The sequence below is a fragment of the Melospiza melodia genome, chromosome 6 (genome assembly GCF_035770615.1).
Source record: "Melospiza melodia melodia isolate bMelMel2 chromosome 6, bMelMel2.pri, whole genome shotgun sequence".
NCBI classification, from domain to species: domain Eukaryota; kingdom Metazoa; phylum Chordata; class Aves; order Passeriformes; family Passerellidae; genus Melospiza; species Melospiza melodia.
Window position 1 is genome coordinate 66995718 of NC_086199.1, and position 20270 is coordinate 67015987.

The 20270-nt window shown below is 36.6% G+C and overlaps 1 protein-coding gene across 15 annotated transcripts in view; it reads right to left on the reverse strand.

Annotated features, from left to right (window-relative positions):
• Positions 1–20270, reverse strand: part of LRRC4C (leucine rich repeat containing 4C) — a 483436-nt gene that overhangs the window by 37914 nt on the left and 425252 nt on the right. For 10 of the 15 annotated variants that reach the window (XM_063158814.1, XM_063158810.1, XM_063158807.1 and 7 more), the window contains one exon: positions 14539–14671. The exons of 3 other annotated variants lie outside the window; for them this stretch is intronic. The gene's annotated coding sequence lies outside the window, so the exon portion shown is untranslated. Of the gene's footprint in view, positions 1–3655; positions 3675–12252; positions 12322–14538; positions 14672–20270 lie in introns of those variants that run through there. 2 more of the 15 variants (XM_063158816.1, XM_063158824.1) reach the window with 2 other exon arrangements.

The window sequence follows — 20270 nt, forward strand, 5'->3', positions numbered from 1 at the left end:
TGCATCCCAGAAAGCCAAATATATCCTGGACTGCATCCAAAGCAAGGGCAAGGGAGGAGATTCTGCCCCTCTGCTCTGCTCTGGAGAGACCCCACCTGCAGTGCTGTTGGGTAATGTTTTATGGTACCAAACAGTATTAATAATAGTCCACATGTTCAGGCCTCTTTAAGACTCTCAGTGCAGGATCTATCCCTCACCTGTAAACAGCACATTTTCACTGCATGCTTCTAAACTGCAGACAAGGTTGAAAGGAAAATAATTTACATTTTTCAAAAGGCTTATCTTAGAATGAAGAACTCGGGTGATTCATATGGAGTATGAATAATAAATCTTTAAAATTCTCTTTGATACATCTTTGCACAAGAAACAGTCCTTATTTAGAGGTGCATCTGAGAAGTGAGAGAACTTAGTTATGACCCACAAAGGGAAGCTCTGTGTATGGGGAGAGTAAAACAAAGTAGCATTCCCAAATTCACATGATATTGGGCTGAAACATAGAAAATAAAATAAACATATTGCTATGACTATTGCATATTTATAAAGCACCTTATAAATGGGAACTTCAAAGGGTTTTCAAAAGGATTCATTAATTAGATCACAATAATCCAGTGAATTAAGTTTATGGTATTCATTTTAAACACCATTAAATTTAGGCAGCTCAAGTGACATACCCAAGAGTGTATATACAAAACAGTGGTAAATGATCAAATTGGGCCCCTCAATTCCCTTGAAGACTATGGGCTGAGACTTCAAATTTCTTATATGAACAAGACAGTAAGGAGACATATATGTTCTATCCATGAAAGAGGATTTTGACCATTACAGATTTAAAAGTGCAACAAAGGATCAAAACTCAGTGAGGAGCAATGAGCATACTGAGCCTGGAAAACATGGAAAATAAATAATAAGTTTTTCCTCTGATTATCAACTGAGACAACAGCCTAACATGAACTATGATTTTCATAGTAGAAATTTGCTAGATATCCACCTGATCACAAGAGGTAAAATGAGGTGGAGATGATAATTGAAATGCAAAACAGGCAGTTAAAAAGACAGCATAGGTTGCAATCAATGGGGGATTTCAACAGCTGCCCAGACAAGTGCTGGAATCCATTACATTGGATTAAGAAATGTCACCAGTGCAGTAAGCAGTCAGACTCAGATTATAGTAGTTCAGAATAGAGAAGAGATCATATTTCATTAGGATTATTCCTGTTTCCTTTTAACATAGTTCCCAGAATATCATGGAAGAAGTGATACAGAGATATAGTTCCAATTTTCACAACTTGTCAGGTTTCTTCTATGCACACACCACTGTCATTTTAAATACTTATCTACAGCATATATTTCTGCTGCAGCTTTGCTTGCAGCAATGTAACTGCATCTCCCACACTAGATCTATCACTTAAGAAAGCAGCTAAAATTTTAAAATTAAGAATCTCTAAAACTTGATTACCACAGAGCTCTTTAACAAACCATATAGATGCCTATCTTGCTTTCTTCTGCTTGTGATCTTTTCTCACTCTTTTCAATTCTAGATATTCACCATTGACCACTTGTTGCTTATTTCCCACACAGGTCTGGTCATAGTTCCTATTCAAAACACCCCACTATTTAAAGACATGTATTAAAGCAAGCTACCACTAAGACAATAATATCAAATCAAAGTTTCCACATTAGGTTTTCTTGTTTCATCCAAAAGAAAAAAAAAAAAGGCAAATTGCAGTATTTTTAAATACTACCTATTATTTTTTCATCATTCATCTTAGAGGATCTAGCTCCCCAATAGCCAGCTTTTTTCATATGAGTGTCATGAGTAAAGCAGCGCTACTGATTAACTTCTCAATTATGTATCTGTCCAGGTATTTTCTGAGCTCAGAGTGTAACAGGCACTATAACCAAAGAGAATGAAATGCATTTGCAAGATTATTTGAAAATAATTTTCTATAACCTTGGTTTCAAAATGCAGCTAGTTTTTCCTCTTACACTTATAATACGCCAAATATCTAAGCCTTCAGCCATAAAGGTTACGATTGCAGCACTATGCTAGAGGTCCAAATATTGGAAAGTACTGGTCACCCCAAAAGCCTCACGACTTGGAACAGAACATTAAAGTACTTAGATCCTCACAGTATCAGTTATTACTTGAAGTGGTACAATAAAACTTCTGGGAATGCTCTGGGGCTCATAAAAACAGGTATTTAACAGAAAAGCACATAAACTGTAGTCAAAAGATGAGGGATGCGTTGGAGTGGTAAAATGTCCTGCAGGAGCTGACTTTGGTCTAAGGTTTAACCTTTCTGTCTGATTTTCTTGGGCTTCACTCCTCTTCCCTCTATGCTATATTGGAACACTTTCCACATCATATGGATTTCATAGTAGCCAAAATGGTAAAATTCATTCATTATGTGAACATATTATATGAATGAACACAATGACAGAAAAGAAACCAGGAAATAAAAAATAAGAAAAGAAGAATCCCTTGTATTCTTTAGAATGGAGAAGGCAAATACTGCATGGTTGAACTAATTTCAAATTATAGTCATACCATGTAAGTATCAAATTTTACCTGGCTATAAACTTGAAAAAAAAAAAAAAGCAGTAAATGATTTTAAAAAATCAGAAAATTATTTTATTTCATCTTACCAACCACACATTCTGATATTGAGGAATGTCTTGCTGCACCTGAAAAAACTTTAAATTTACTAATGATTTTCTTTGATAAGCAATAACAGCAAGAACATTTGAGATTAAGCCAGATTGGAATTAGCCCAAAATGATCCCAAAAGATGATGAGAAAAAACTAAATAAGCTTTTAAATCTATATCTCTCAGTGGGTGATATAAGTAAAAATGACGCAAAGCACATCAAACCAACCAAACAAAAAATTTAAAATAAAATTAAAAAAAAATTTAAATGAAAAACAGGGAGAAACTGCAGTCTTTTTTGTCCACTGATGGGGAAGAATACCCATTCTTTGTAAGTGATACGATCTCAAACTCTATATTGGAAACCAAGCCCAACAGTTTTCAGCACCTTACATCATCCTCCCCAAATATGAAATTCTTGACAAGTCACAATCCTTACAGTGGAACAGGAGCCAGCTCCTCCTGTAGCAACACAGGTTTGGCACAATTTTATGAAACATATATCTCTGTCACTAAAACAGACTGTAAAATAGCTAAGAGCAAAAACTAGGTAAGAAGGCGCCATTTTTATGTCATCACTTGTCATTCCTTGTCCTGAGGTTCTGTCTGATTGGGTCTCACATGCTTGGCTCCTACCTACTTGTGTCCAGTTAACTTGAACTGCTTAACAAGTTCTGTGCATGCATGGCTTCACATTCCTGCCATAAATCTCCTCGTAGTACCAATACTCCATGTTGTATTTCTCCTGATTTTGTTCCAAAGGAGCAAAGGCATAAGAGAAGAGCAGATGACACATTTTATTCACAGATAGGTGACATCTGAGACCAAGTAGGGCACCAGATTAGTACAGTTTTCTCTGACTGTGAGTCATAAATCCCCTGAAGGTCACACAGAGGTTAAAAAGAGAGCTATCAATGAGCAACAGCTCAGTCCCTGCAGGGCTGTGAAATAGGAGACATTATTATTACTTACTACAATTTTTACACTTCCCAGAAAACTCAAATTACCTTTAATTGCTGGAAACAGTTCAGCTCCTCTAAAATGAAGAAGTCAATAAGTGCAGTTGTTTTTTACTTTCCTGTCCTGAGGGGACTTGTTAATACTGATTAGGTGAGATCACGCCAAAACAGACGAGCTGAGAGGGTCTTTAACTTTCAGAAAGTTACCTAAATGTAATCAATAAAGTAAAAGATCTGAGGAGAGATGGCAAGGGAATAGACCATTGTTGCACAGCCATTTCTCTTGGCAACTCTGTCTTTCTCTGGAAGATCCTGCCTTCTGTGTCCCCAGCCAGATTTCCATCCCCTGAACACACATTTGGTTGTGCTAGTACAATTCCACTCACTGCAGAGATTTCTGGAATAAAAGGTAACAACTCTCAGGTTAATCACAAGCCTTCCCGTAAAGGCAGAATAAGTTTAAAATAGATCTTTCTATTTCATCATGCAGCCCCATTAACAGTCATAGGGGTAAACAGCAGGGACAGAATAAACTTAAGCAAAATGTACTACTCTATCAGGATGGAGTGGAAATAGAGCTAGAGGACACAAGGACAAGGACTAATTACTAACTAGAACACCAATATGGAAAACAGAATGACAGAGGGTCTACGGAAACCACTGTTCATATCTGGAGTAGAGAAGGACAGGGTGAGTCAGCAATATATTTTTTTTTTAAATCTTTTTAATGCAGACAAAATCAATAAGATGATGGCAGAATTGTTTCCAAGAAGAATGGCTTTCAGAGTTTTCCATGAGGTTTTTAAAAGAACTAAACATGATGAGGCTCTTGAAGACTGCAAGGGTAGAACTACAAGACAAAGCAAATACAGAAGCATTGATTAAATGCAGAGTAAGAGTACATCAAAGGAGACCAAAAACATCTCTTCAGAATTGCAGGAGGAAAGCAATGGAAAGCTAATCAATTTTCCTTTTAGCTTATATAAATAATACCAAGTTAAACCAAATGTCATATTTTAAATGTATACATCTTTCTTTTGGAGAGAAACTGATGGAGTGTAAAATATGCAAATAGCAGCACAAGTAAGGGCACCTGGAGTATTTAGTCCTTGACATACCTTCTTTTTGTACTACCTACTGTCAGAGGAAAAAAATCAGGTCTAGGGAAGAACCCTCCCTTCTCAGATGGACTGCTGATCTCAACTCAATAGTCTGCTTCCCCTCCATGTGCAGATCTCCAGCTGCTTATACTGGGAGTTCTGAGTATGCAGTGAAAGGGTTTTAAATTCCTAATAATAGCAGGAAAAATTGTATTATATCTAAAACAGAAGCAATGTGCTTTAACTAAAAAATACCAAAAAAATAACAAAAAGTTTATTTCAATTATTTCAATTCAAAAAAAAATCCCAAAATGTCTTTGCAGCTCCTTTTTCAAGTCATCCTCTGCAAAACATGAGGCAAGGTCTGAATGGATGGTGAATGTAAGGGAAGGAATGACTAAAACATGATCACACACTTGAGAATAATATAATAATATTTATATTGATGTACGCAGTATAACCACTCTATCCCTCCCACATTTTACTGGAAATACAAAGGATTTTCTACCATAGCAATCCTTACATATGTACTACATTCCTTCTGAAGTGGGGAACCAAAGAAGGTGAAGCATGGCAAATTTATGGTTCAGAAAATGAAGAAAGTCAAAAGTAGAGCTGTTAATGGACTATGCATGCACACTTCTATTGCAATTGTCATAGAGGTAACACAACAAAAATCATAAAAAACATTAAAATTTGAGTAAAATAATAAAGCTAAGAAATCCAATGTAATTTACCATTAATAAGTTTCATGAACCTCATAAATTTAGTTTCATTTAATTCTCAGCATAATTAATTAAGATATATATATATATAAAGGTAAGGATCAACATAATTGTCTACATATCCAGTTCAATGTAATTCCTTACATGCACTAAATTCATAGGCATGACTAGGGAATATGGAGCCTTTTCAAGTGAAGAACATAAAGTATAATAATGAGACTGAATTTGTCCTTTTCCTCTGAGGGCACTGGAGATAATAACTGTGATGTCTTTGAAATGACAGCATGGCAGGTATGGTTCTAAGCACCATATGTCAACGGCTCTGAAGCTTCCCTCTGAACTGACATAATTTAATAATATTTTTTCCAAATAAAACTTAAGTATTGTAGCAAAACCCCAGCTCTTCTGCATTCTAAATTAGCCCATCCTGTATTAATTTCACTTGTTTCCAACTCTTATGAAGTTCATCTCCTTTACCTGTAGTTATGTGGAAGTCATCAAAATCCATACATACAATTTAATCAACACTCAATAATTTTCTGTACAAGCTAGCATGACAGCAAAATAAAAAAAAAAATCAAGTGTGTATATATCTTCATATACCTGAATGGATAGGCAATATATTCTAAAGGCAAAGCTCCAACATTCCTCTTGAAAGTCAGAGAGTATCTTTCCATCAGAATGAAGAGGTTTCAAATCAGGCTATGTTTACCATAGTCCAGTGTGTTCTGAAAATGTTCAATTTTTCCTATTCTTTTGTTTGTTCTGTGATTACTTCAGAGATCAAAAGTAACAAATGCCTGGAAAACCTGCTGAAATCTGTTTCTGAGACTAAAACTGGAAGCTATATCCTTCATTATAATAACAAAACTTTCCAAACCGAATGGCCCCTAAGTTAGTTTTTACATGTTCCTTGATTATATTAATAATTTTAAAATAGAGGAATGAATAATATGATATCCTATGAGAACATAGAATACTACTTTTTGTTTGGAAGTCAGTTTCAAGTTTGATGGAACAAATTCTTGTTATTTCATTCTGTAGACAGCATAGCTTACAGTATTAACTCAAAAATTCTCACCAAATTCCACATTAGTCTCTACTATAGAAAATTCTCTGTTCACACTTGGCTCAGGAATATATGAAACTTTGGCAAGTAAGACAAGTAAAGTCTAATATTCCATATTCATAAAAGAAGGAAGCTGAAGAACACTTTTATCAAAGTGGAAAGGAGGATGCATGCCAATAAGTTCAAGCAAAGCACTCCTAAATAGAAGATTAGCTTTACATTTCTCACACATCAGATTAAACCCCATGAAAATCTGATTTCTCTTTTCACCTTATAAAACCTTATTCTTATCAAGTTTTTTAATCAAGCAAAAGTAGAAAATAAAAATATTAAAAAATACATCTATTGTGAATGGCTGTACATTTTGTTTATGCAGATTTTCTAATTAAGCTTCAGCTGTCATTTGAATCACATCAGCCTGTTATACTGGGACAGGGGAAAGGTCATCAGAAAAAGATTTCTGGTGGCATTTTGTCTGAACAGAACCATTAGAAGGAAAAAAGCCTGGGAGTGGTACAGAAGAAAATAGCAATGAAACCATACTTCACAAACATGGAGTTAAGGAAGGATGCAAAGCATGATCTGATTTTGATCCAATGCTCAAGAGATTAATCAGCTATCACTCTCTGATCACCTGACTCTGACATAGCAGAGGCGCAGCAATGGTGTCATTGCTTTGCACAAATACCTAAACCCATATTTTCCACTCTTTTGCTGCTAATCAGGTAAATAAGAAATTTGATGCAATCAAGAATGATCATTGATTTCACTCTACAACCATCCAGGATGCACAAAGTTTATATGCAGTTTGAATTTGTTATTGCTCACACAGATCAATCCAATTCAGTGTGCAAGCCTTATTTTTCACTTTTTTCTTTTTGGACCATGACACCTTTTTTTTTTTTTTTTTTAATTACATTTTTAAATTACCAGCAATTCTGTATCAAATGACAATTTCTACTTATAGAGCCCTTCTTCCTCATACTGGTAATTTTAAAGTTAACTTTTAGCTGCAGCAAAGGAATGGATTATGGTGGCTCCCAGATTTGTCTGGGAAATGGAAAGATCTCTTGCTTATAACTCAAAACATAGTGGACTGCATCTTGCCAAAACTTTAGTATTCCTAGCAAAACTAAATAGGGATACTTATGCCACTGAACAATATTTTCTGGTTTAGCTATTAATCCTTTGTTATAAAAAGGGCTACTTTATTTTCAAGGCAGTGTATAGGACTGGAGACAGGACCATCCTTGCCTCTCTCTATGCAATGTCCATTACTAAGACAGCTTTTCTCTGTTTAGACATTTTAAGGTAATTTTCAATTGTAGTGTCTCAAATCCTCAAAGAACTATAAATATATGCAATAATAAATTCAAAGTGGAGCTTTCTGTGGAGAAAATGGCCCAGATTTCCAGATCAAAGTCACTAGGGAAGAGGTTCTACCCCCTGCAACTTTCTTAATGCTGCATCTCTGTGTCTTTGTAAAACTGAAGTAATGATCAAACAAAAGTTGCAAAGATAAATTACCTACTCATTTTCACTTATGCTGCTTCTAAACATGAAATTTTGCTATAGAATCACATTTTCAAATGCAATATTCAGAGAAGTTGAACACTTCTGTGTTGCTCAGTTATTAAATAAATTAACCCATGCACTGTCACTTTTGTTCTGATGTAGCATATTTTTCTCTATTCATCAGAGGCTCATTGTTTACAGCGTTACTTCATGTATCTAAAGGAGTAAATGACTCTGAACTCAAATACTCTTCTATTCATCCCAGCAAAAAAGTTTTAAAAGAAATAGAAGTCAATAGCTGTAAATCAAGAGGATTAAATATATTGCCTCCCTCATTGCAGCATCTGAATGACATAGACCTCTCTTTTATTCGGCTCAAAAAGCTCTTTTCATAAAATATCAAAGGCACTGCCATAATATAACAATGTTAGAAGACTATTAGAAATAATATTATGACAAAGTGTAATAATCAACTTGGCCAATATAAAGCAATGCTGTAATATATTGGAAATACATTCACAGTTTAGTTCTGTTAGCTGCTATGTTCCATGCGGCATAAAATCAGCCTTGTTTGTACTGCTCATTTGCTTTATATAAAAAGTGCAGGGATTGCCCTCAACATAATTTTCAGGTTTCTCTAAATCAGTTCAAATATCCATGTGACTGAAATGAACAATGACTTACTGGATTAAAGCAATCTTCAGCCTACAGAGGCACAGAATACCCAGGTCTGCCTGGTGACGTGGGTTTCCTCTTTGCCATCTGCTTCTAAGCAGGAGGAACAGAGAACTGTTCTGCCAGAGGGAATTCCTTCCCAAAGGCTGATACTTGGCATTCACAGTTCCCATAAGAATGCTTGACAGAGCAGCAGGAAGCGCTCTCAGCACTGGTGTCTCGAGGTGCAGCTCCTTTTCCACCGCTCTCACATTCTTCTGCCCTTTCACCTCTAGCTCTGCAGACAGCCCTACTGTCTCACTGTGGTGCATCTTGATCCTGAACATAAGACAGGCTTACACAGAAAAAAGTTGTACCGAGAAAAATTTGAGATTAATTTGAGATTTGCTTTATGTAAAGCAAGCAAACAGAACATTGCAAGATAAAAATAAACCCCAAAACTGACCATAAATCACCATTCTATTCTAACCTTACAAGTATGCTTCATTCACATCCCTCATGCACATTTCTTTCAATATGCTCAAAGGCCATATAGACATGAATTCTCTCCCTTCCCCTCACTTTATGAGGTTCCACAAGAATAACTTCCATCACTGCTACTTTGGGTAGATTTAAATGTCCTGGGAAGCTCTAGCTGCAGTCAGGTAATTTGTGTATGTAAGGTGTATTCATCTGCTTTTTTAATAGTCACACTGCCTAATCCAGACTGTTCAATATTCACTTCTTCAATCTTTCAGATTTCAATAGCTTCATGATAAATATTTCATCAGACACTGGATATAAACAAAAGATGTTATGCATCTGATTGCTGGTATGTTAACAATTTCTCACCGAGATCTCACCTTCTTCAGCAGATGCAAATGTCACCTCAATAAAAAGTGATCTACTTGATGCATTTGAGAGTAAATTCTTTCCCTCCCCTTCACCCTGCTTAAATATGTTCTCTTTTGCAAGTAAAAGTTTAAAGCAATTTGAAGCTGATCGTTTTTTATCTATCAATTTTATATTGCCAAATCAACAACTTGTGTTTTCCAAATTCCCAATATGTCAAGGGAATAAGGGGAAAAAAATTCTATTAGGTATTCAGATCAACTCTTCCACATCCAGTTTTATTCTACTGTAGTCAAAGCAAAATTTCTGTTAAAGGAAATGCTAAAAATTGCAGGACATAATTCTGGAACAGTGCAGGAACCACAATATTCAAAGGAAGGTATCTGAACATCCAGTCTTACAAAAAGTAAATACCACAAACTGCCCTCCTTCAGTATCAGATGACCAGTTTTCTGCTACCTATCACAACAGAACTTGAGAACTGAAAAGGGAAATCATAATTTATCAAACTAAGAGGAGCATAATTGGTAAGAAGTTACATAATAGCAGAGAAAAAACAAGAAAAAAAAGGCAGATGAACAAAGCCCAACTCTACAGACATGAGGAAAATAAAGAAGTAATTTGATAGACTGAATCATTGGCATTCTGGCACACTAAGGGGACCAGCTTTTCAACTATTTTTAATGAAAGAAGAATTTTACACAGTAAGTTTAAATAAAAAGAATATGAAACATAAGAAAACTATTATAAACATTGTTATCAGCTGTGGAGAGAGTAATTTAAATGGCATTCAGTGATGAAGGTGAAGGCTGTCTGGTAGCTCATCCCTTTCATATTTGATTTCTCAGATAATTTCAGAGATCCAATGGTCTATCCTTGTCATGTCACAGGCTTTAGCTCTTTCCTGAAATATTGAAGGAATTGATGCTGTCCTGTCTTTATTTGACTCTTAAGGGTTATTGACACTGGTTCTGCCTAAGGGTTCTTTCTTCTAAGACAAAATCTCGAGATCTCTTGGTGCTTTCTTGCCTGCTAGCAAGGGGTACTGCCAGTTTTGCATGCTCATGCTTTGTGACTGCAGTCTTATTAATCTCCAGCTGTGTAGAGTTAGTTTTGCCCACACAGACATTCAAGAGACAAGCTTTGTTCTAAGCATGGCTATGGGATTTGTTAGGTGAAAAGAACTTCTGTTTTGATTTGAATATCTCATTTCTTCTGTTCTGTTTCAAACTCTGGGGCATGCCTCATTTTCAAATGGAGATTTTCATTATGTTTAAGAACACAATTAATTCTGAAGCTGTATACACTTCACTTAATTTGAAAAGTTTGGACTTTTCCATAAATCATGGAAGACAACTGGTTCCTCAGCTGTTACAAAACAGGAAACAAAATCAAACCCTGCATTGACTACTATGACTTTACTCTAAATACACTCAATGGGCACAGAGACTGAAAATTCAGACCCATTAATCTTAAAATGCACCAAAAGAAAATATTGATCAAACAGACCAGCAAAATGCAGCCACTTGTAAACTGATCAGCCAAAGAAATGCACAGAAAGAGTTCTATTTGCTAGGACAATGTGAAACATTTGTCATTCATACCAGAAACAGAATCTGGTCAGAATTCAAGGATATATACTTAGTACTGATATCAGATCAATATCACTAGAGTCCAATGAAGATGAAAGCCTCTTACTGAAAATATAAATTATCCTTTAACATCAAGATCTCAAGTTTTATTAAAACAGCACTCTTATCTTCTACCTTCAGTCCAAATGGCATTTCAAGAATAGTTCACATGAAACACAATTCAAGCAGGGAATCGGAGACTGAAACATCAATCCATTAGGTTTCCTATTTCTCAGGAAGTTTTAGGAGTGAAGAAGTTCAAACTTCACTTAATCTCTTGCAGATGAAGATATCACAATATCATCCCCTCTAATTTCAATTTCTTTCCCTATTTGTCTTGAGGGGTTGTAATGTCTTTTTCCAGTGTAAAGCCTGAAATACAAATGATTCTCTATGGCATTGTTGGATTCATAGAACTATAGAATATCTGAAGTTGAAAGGATCGTCAAGTCCAACTGCCTGCTTCTCACAGGACTACCTAAAACTAAATCATGTGACTAACAGCATCATCCAGATGCTCCTTGAACTCTCTCAGGCTTAGGGCCACAGCCATTTCCGTGGAGAAGCCCATGGCAGTGACCAACCACCCACTGGGTGAGCAACCTCCAATCTGAAGTTCCCGTGGTACAGCTTTATTCTATTTCCCTGTGTCTTGTTGCTGGCCACTAGAGAGAAGAAATCATCACCTTCCCCTTTGCTGCCCCCAGAAGGAAGTTCTAGACTGCAATGGGGTCACCCCAGCCTTTCCTTCTCCAAGGTGAGCAAACCAAGTGACCATAGATGCTTCTAATAAGTCTTGCTCTTAGGACCTTTCACCATGTTGGTTGCCTGTGGACAGAGTCTAATAGGTCAATGTGCTTCTTTTGAGGTCCCCAAAACTGCCCTCAGTACTTGAGGTGGGGCTGCAGTGTAGAGTGGGACAATAATCTCCCTCAACCAACCAATGATGATGTGCCTGATGCCCCCACAGGACACAGCTGGCTCTTTTGGTTACCAGGGCACTGCATATTCAATTTGTCACTGACCCAGTTCCCAGATCTCATTCTGCAGGGCTGCTCTCCAGACTCTTCCTCTGATTTGTACATACTACCACACTGACCTGTCCCCAGTGGAGAATCCTGCGCTTGCTCTTGTGTTCAAGTTGCAGAAGTTTGCAGAGAACTGTTGCCTGTGGGATGGAATCACAATGGAGAAGTTCAGGGACCGCACACTGGATCGGGGGAAGGATTCCTCTCCCTGAGCAGTGGCAGAAACAACCCAGGATAACCTGGTTATAACCCTCATTTCCTGTCTCCATGCACTGCTGGATGTGGGGAGGTGGAGCTGGGAATGAGAAAGGGATGGAGGAGTGTGTTTTTAGGATTTACTTTACCTCTCATTATCCTTCCCTGAATTTGTTAGTAACAAGTTCAGTTAATATCCCCAGTTTGAGTCTGTTTTGCCCATGATGGTATTTGGGGAGTGATCTCTCCCAGTACTGATCTCAACCCATTAAATGTTCTTTATATTTTCTTTCTCCTGTCCAGGTGTGGGGGGGATTGACAGAGAAGCTTTGGTGGGTACTGGACATCTGACCAGGATCAAGCCCACTACACTGATCATGCTGTGTATATTAGCATAAAGGCATTTTAAATGTGCTCAGAACATCATTGAGCAGACTGATGGACCTGCTAGCACACCATCCCACAAACATCGGCATGCTACCCTCAGGCTTTTCACTAGTGAACCTGGTTTCATCCCTTTCTCGCTTCAAATCTAGTTTAAAGCTCTTTTAATTACACCTATCAACTATTGGGCAAAGATCCTTTTTCCCCTTCAAGAAAGGATTATCACTAAAGCATCAGCAAAGCAACATTACAGGAGTTCCATGAGAGCCTGCCCACATTGCAAGTACAAAAATGCAACCAAGACGCCTGAAACACAGTAAAGGACTGACTCTGGGTCCTCTGGATCTCAGACCAGATCCAACCATGAGCAGGCTCTTCCTGTCTTTTGATTACTGTAAAATATCTAAGACAAATTGGTGTCATTTTTTGTGAAGACTACTGGGCCCTTACTAAAAAAAGCCCCATAAACTCATTTCTACTAGATAATAGAAAACCAAATTAGGTCTGGAGAAGCTAGGTTGTTGAAAAGTAGATTATAAGCTGAAAACTATCCCATCTATAAATGTAGGAGGCAATGCCTCCCTTTCTTGTATCAAACCTTTCTTCTGTGACGACTTTGTGAATTGTAGCAGTAGATTCTCTGAACTGTTTTAATGAATGAATGTCAGGGAGCCGGAGGGAGCTCATCAGCAACAAAAGGAAGGTATCTCCCAGGCACATTTGAAAGCCTAACCTAGTATTCAACCAGCCAAAACATCTATACTGAGCAAAGAAAAATATTTCCCCATTAAACAATATTTTATGGTTTTTCAGGGTCTCATGAGATGTGGGAATAGATCCTTATGAAAACTTTTGCATCAAAAATCCCATTTTATTTTCTACCAGTGTGATTTTCCATTGTTATTTTTCTTGCACTCTGCATACATTAAGGCACATTAATAAAGGGAAGAAGCAAGGCAGCCTGTCAGATATTTCAAAACGTACCAAGGGAAATGATTGGTTTAGGATGAGTGAATAAAATCTGTTTGTTCAGCAAACTTAATTTTAGCTGAGAACCAAGAAATATGTGTATAGCATGGATATATGATAAGTTAACTGGGCTCAAAAATACACCATATAGCTGGGCTTTTGGGACTGCAGAAAATGTTTTGATGCTTCATGGCTCAACTTTCAACACGAAGGAGAAAGCATTACAGTAATTCTGAGGGATGACACGTTTTTAGTTTGCACATTGTCTTGGACTTCTGAAATGCTGGGAACAAAAGCATCCATAGTTAAAGCTTCAGGGTAGGAAGAGAGTCTCCACAAGCACAGTAGCTAAGGTGAGATTGAAAGAACCCAATAAAACATGATTATGTACTTTTAAAAATTCAAATATTAGCTCTCCCTGTGAAAGAACATTTTACTCTGCTAAATTGTTATAGGGCTTATAAACTGGCATTTTCAGGATTTTAATCCCTATAAAGAATTTTAATTTCTATAAATTTCTTGGAAAGTTACTGTAAATTCGTGATTTGTATTCTCTTACAGGTCCACAGGAAAACAAGAAAACCCCTCTAAGATACAGCATCCAAATTCTCTCTCTCACACAAGGATGGGAATTGAAACTCAGCACAGTTTAAGAAGCTCAGGAAAGATATTCAAGGGATGCTGTATGAAGAGTCAGACAACAACAAAGGTTTGTGCTCCCCTTCCCTACCAGTTTGCTGCCATGCATTCCAACACATCCGTGGAGCCTGAAAAGCTGACTTGCATAACAATATCCTAACGTGAATTACCTTTTCAGTAGGATTACCGTCTCGGGAGGTGATGTTTCTCCTCGTTTCCCAAACTACCCCTGGACCTTCTCATCCTACTAGCCCATTGGAGACTGTTCCACAGAGCTGCCTGGACCCCCCCACAGCATCCACCCTGTGGAAGAAACACAGATTGAGAAACTGTGATGCAGCAGTTAAATTTTCCCTAGACATAAATTGATGACATGGAGAGAGAATAACTCAGGTAGAACAAACCATGATCTATAGCTGTCACACACAGTCTGAGAAGGGAGGGGAGTTGCAGGATTACAGTGCCCCCTCAATATATGTAGGTGTGGCAGAACTGCTGAAGGCACAGTTATTTTGGGAAGACTTTTAAGGAACAAATACAAACAGAGATTTCAAAGGCAGCAATTAGTCAATAATGTGATCACTTAATCTTACAGATGACAACCTTGCCTTGCCTGTTGGAAATGCCTGTATTTTTGCATACTTAGCAGTAATAGGAAGGGGGTGGTTACTTCTGTATTTCTGTAATAAGTAGCTTCATCATACACCATAGAGGGCAAGGTGGTAGAATTCAGGTCTTTTTCTGTCATTAGTGACAGTGAAACTTGTCTGTGTACACCTCTTGAGGGCAAGGCATTCCTTCCAGCATGAAAACTATCTTCTTCTAGAGCCTTATATGCACACCATAGCAAAAATTAAAATTAAGTTTAAAAATTAATTAATTTGATAAATAGTTTTCAATTTATAGCCTCTATATACTGCATCAAATTTCTGTATCAGTAATAAGTAAAGATTATAAATAATCATGCATAAAATTTCATAGCTTCAAAACACAGATCGGTATGAGATATAAAACAGGCGTTTGTTTTCTTTTTACTATTTAAAAAAAATTAATTTGCAAAAGAAAAATAAATTCTACTCTCTCTTGTTTATGACAAAAGACAATTGAGCAAATCATGATTTCAGATAACCCATAAGTCACTGATTCTGTTTTTCAAAGACCTGCCTGCTTTCTATTCCTTTGGCCTTGGCTGCCTAGCAACCTCCACAGAGCTTTCTTAGTCTATACTAATTCTGGAGAGTTTTCATTTATATATTTATTTATGAGAATGTCTATAAGGAGGATGCAGAACCAAGAGCTGCTTGTTCCTTCCTTCTAACACTGGATTCCAAACATGTCATCTCAGTGTCTCAGTGAAGGACACAGTTTTGCAGAGGTACCTGCCTCCTTGATTTTGCTTGGGAAAAAGCTGTTTCTGTTAGACAAAAGCTTCACCTCTGTAGAAGGCTACTGATGTAACAGGCACTGGTATTTCTTGCCCTCCCTGTTGGTTTTATTCATTGATAAGATTTTCACCCTGGATTCCTAGGTCCTTATGTAAGGTTACTGCGCTCATGCAGCCTGCAGCTCTTAACATGAAGACAGTTTGTGCTACTGCTCTGGGTCACCAACAGTTCCAGTATCAACCAAGCTCTAGAGGGAAATGGAGACTAAAGATGATCTGCTGTGTCTGTGACTCAAAGCAGGACAATCTGGAAGGTTTGGATGGGACTGCTTGTTATAATAAGTCGTTTGGAACAGGATATGGACTGTCTTTCCCTGAGCTAGTCATCAGCTTTGCATGGAAAAGACTATTTCCTCAGGGGTTTTTCTGTTGTTTGGGTTTTTTTTTTCCCCTTCATTATAAGTGCAAAATTGGGGATTTCACAGAAAATATCTCTATGCTACATTAACAAAATACATATTCTCTTGCCAGTTCTATTCAACCAGCACTTTGCAAATACTTTATGCCCTTATCAACACAGCAATCTCCTCCAATCGAAAAGAAGGGGAAAAAAACAAGAGAGGAAGGGATCATCAAATATGCGCCCTGAAAAGCTTAACAGGCTCTCTCAAATGATGTTGCAAAGAAATGCCAGTATTCGTAGTTTGCAGCCCCATGGCGGGGATGTAGGGTTTGTGTCTCACTACTTCCAACCCTGAGCTCCGACAAAAGAGGTTGCATTTACTTCTGGATCACACTGAAGCCTGAAAAACAACAAATCAATATGTCTTAAGATATCTCAATATACCTGAATCACTTGATTCCATTTTTTTTCTGATTAAGTTGACCTTTAGCTACGTTCTGTCCTTAAAGGAAATGCAAGGGATCTGTGACAGAACATAAATCTGAAACCAGATCTTCTAACTTCCACTCAATTTCTTACCAACAGGGCTACATACATAAAGATTAGGTTGTTGTAAGTCGTAGGATTATGGAAGCATTTTTAAATCTTGGTGTTTACATATACTTACGAATCAGTAAAAATTTACTCCCAATTCAATAGTAGGGAAAGAATATATTTTTAAAAATCTCCTCAATATTGTAAAAGGCAACAAAAATATTGGTATATTGGCTGGGTGGTATATCGGTGTCCAATTAAATAAAATAAATGTAACAATACAAATGATAGGAATTATTCAAAAATTATCTGCTGGTTAAAAGAAAGACATTTTGTAGAGCAACTTACAAACAGTGAAAATACTCCTAGAAACTAAAATAAGCAAAATTATTCAATAAACAGGAGGAAGAAAGTTACTAGAAGTAAACAGAGGCCTAGGATTTCTTTTTTCTATTCATGGACTAACAATAAACAATTTTTCACGTTCCTTTCCCTCTGTCATTTCACACAGTAATGTAAATTTGTAGTTAGCAGCAAATATCTCAATCTGTACTCCTCTGAGTTATTGTAATACAAATAAATTCCAAACATAATCCAAAACTAAGTAGTTGCTTATTGAAAATGAGTTTCCATACGTATGTTCATTTTTCACAGAGCATGATTATTATAGCAAAACTTGAGCATGTGGTATTTCCTCCCCTTACAAAGTATGATCACAATTACATATGTTTTTAAATGTTAAGTTAAACTCTCTGAAAATAAACCTACTGAAGGGTACCAGAACCACAGACTCACATGTCTGTTTTCTCACTTACTTTTGTGAGAAGTCTGCTTTTAATAAGTTCAAGGGCATGTAAATAGACAATAGAGAAAAACTTCTTCATGCATTTTTATTTAAGAAAATGTGTAATAGGGTTTTCTACAGAATGAATAAAGTTAAACCATGCTAGAGCAGCTAGAAAAGGAAATTCAACCAGAGAAAATGAACTGTCTCAGGGCATATGGAAAAATAAGTTCCATGCAGCCCCATTCAAAATTTCAGAGACTATAATTAGGTACTAAATCTACTACATTTAGACTGGAAAACCTCACCTGCCATGCACTTATGGTCCCAAAAGAAGAGAATACTAAAAAGAGATACAATCCTCCCTCCCTACCTTCCTTCCTCCCTTCTTTCCCCAAGAAAGAGATACAAAATGCCTTCAGTTTCTGGATATGGACTACAGAATAATGAAATGCTAGGGAGGGTGTGGGAAAAGGTAATTACAAAGCAAATGAAACTTTAGTGGGAAAAACAGAACAAGAAAATTATCATCAACATGAAAGTATAATCTTTGCTTGAATAACTAACTCACCAACGAGAATTACAAGAAACCTTTTCAAAACAATCAATATTATTATTCAAATACTCATCTCCTCATTTCAAGTGCACTGTATTTACTTCAGACTTAGGCCAGTAACTGATCAAAATTTGGTCTAAAATATTTAAATATTTTCTGAAAATTCATTATGGCAATAAGTAAGAAAAACTCATTGAAGTTATAACTGGGCTTTAGTCATTGTTCTCAAAGCAGTGATATTTTTACAGATTGCAAATGGATGAAAAAAATCTGCAGTAAAAAGAGTATTTATCATGAAAGACTAAACATAGTAACATATGCTACCATGATTATAGTAAAGAACATAAATAAGCAGAAGAGAAAAATGAGTTACCCAGTTCCTGCTATTTTTAATAAATATCACTAACAGGGTAACATTCAACTGCCAAAAGAAAGGAGGTTGTTATACTCTGTTACTACGCCTGGCCCTGAGCCGCCATTCCAGAAGGGCACAAGTTTCTTGTAGATTCAAGGCCTTATCTGCCTGCTCCTGAAGTCTTGGGTAGGCTAGGATGTGTGAAATAGCCTTAGATTCTGTTATTTATGAATCTGAGTCACTTGCAAGCTGTTAGTAGAAATGTGTGTGAGCGCTGGTTACTTACATGTTAAATAACAAGAGTAAAATCAAAAAAACAGAAAATCATAGTGTGCTATGCCCACATAAGACTTTAACTTCAGGATACAGAGAGAAAATACTAGAAAGCTCCTTAAAGAAAGGTGTGTGTACACAAATTCTATACTAGCAGTAAATATGAAGAATTTAGAGCTAAATCTCACCTCTGACTGCTGACTCACTGTGCAGTAACATAAGCTACTGGTGTTTCCTTGATGGTTCAAAAAGGTGTTCTTACTAGCTTTCATTCCCTTCAGTTTTTGACATATTCTGCCATTTCAGAGCTCTATTTTATTTAGCATGCTTAAAAGAGCAGAACTTTTCTAGACTTCAGAATTTTCCAAACCTCCAAAACCCTGATTATTTATGGCCAAGGTCATAACTACGTTTTTTCCTGATATTTTATCTTAATTAAACGCTGAGTAAGAATTATTCTCTTGCATAAAACCTGTACTTTCTATATATACTGCACTTCTCCTTTTTCTTCTTTCAAGAATGCCAGATGGAAGAAAACCAAAGAATAGTTGTATGCCTGGTATGCTAATTATTTTAATATTTCTGCATTTGAGTTTAGCAGATGAGGATTAGGTAATTCTGCATGGTTATCTCTCCAAAACCAATTCAAATAAGGTGCACCTTCTACATTGTAAAATAATTTTCTCTGATCTTCTGCAGCAAAGATATTCACTCATACACTATTGATTGGAAATGTTTTTGTACATCTAATCAATAAACGAGTTAATATGTGTTAAACCAATCTTCTCGACTCTTTGTCTTGCTCAGCCTAACTAATACCAAGCTGTGAGTGATTCATTTCAGAGCAGCAGTACAGTGTGAAAACCAGACTGGTGTCTTTTTAATGTGAGTGTCTGTGTGTGCTTACAAACACAAAATGTCATTAAAAATATTTTCCCCTGACAATATTTCCCCCATTTTAAGATCAGTTCTATTGACTCTTAATAATGGTCTCCAGATACTCATCTGACAAATGGCTGTTTAATTTATTTTTTTACTGTGAAAGATTTGACCTGGTTTGTTCATCTATAAATACACATTTTTGTACTCTAGACAGAAATATGCATTTATTTTAGCTTTCATCCCTGCTGTGTTTGTATAACACAGTAGGATATTCACAAACAGAAAGAAAAGAGATCGAAGAACATTTGATAGTGTTTTCTAGCATTTTAAATACAGAAAAAAACAATTAGTGCCTACTTCATCAAGTGCTAAACTCAGTATGGCTGAAATGAAACAGAGACTGGGCCAGAGAGAAAAAAAATCTTCATGTTAGGTGGAAAAACAACCCATGTTGTCAACAAAGCAATAGGATGAGTGCTACTGAGTTCTACTGAACTGGTAATTTTAAACTTATATTCCCCTGCCCTAAGAGCATATCTGATGTAGCTCCAGCTTAGCAATGATTATAAGGAATTTTGCTATACCAGAAGGTAATATCATCAAAGCAGTCTGTGAGGATCTTTATCTCTACAAAAAAAGGAAGGTGTTTATCTTAACAGATCTAGAGCTGCAGAAAAATTCAGAAAGAAATTTTGAATTCCAGAGTACTATTTTAATCACAGTAAGACACA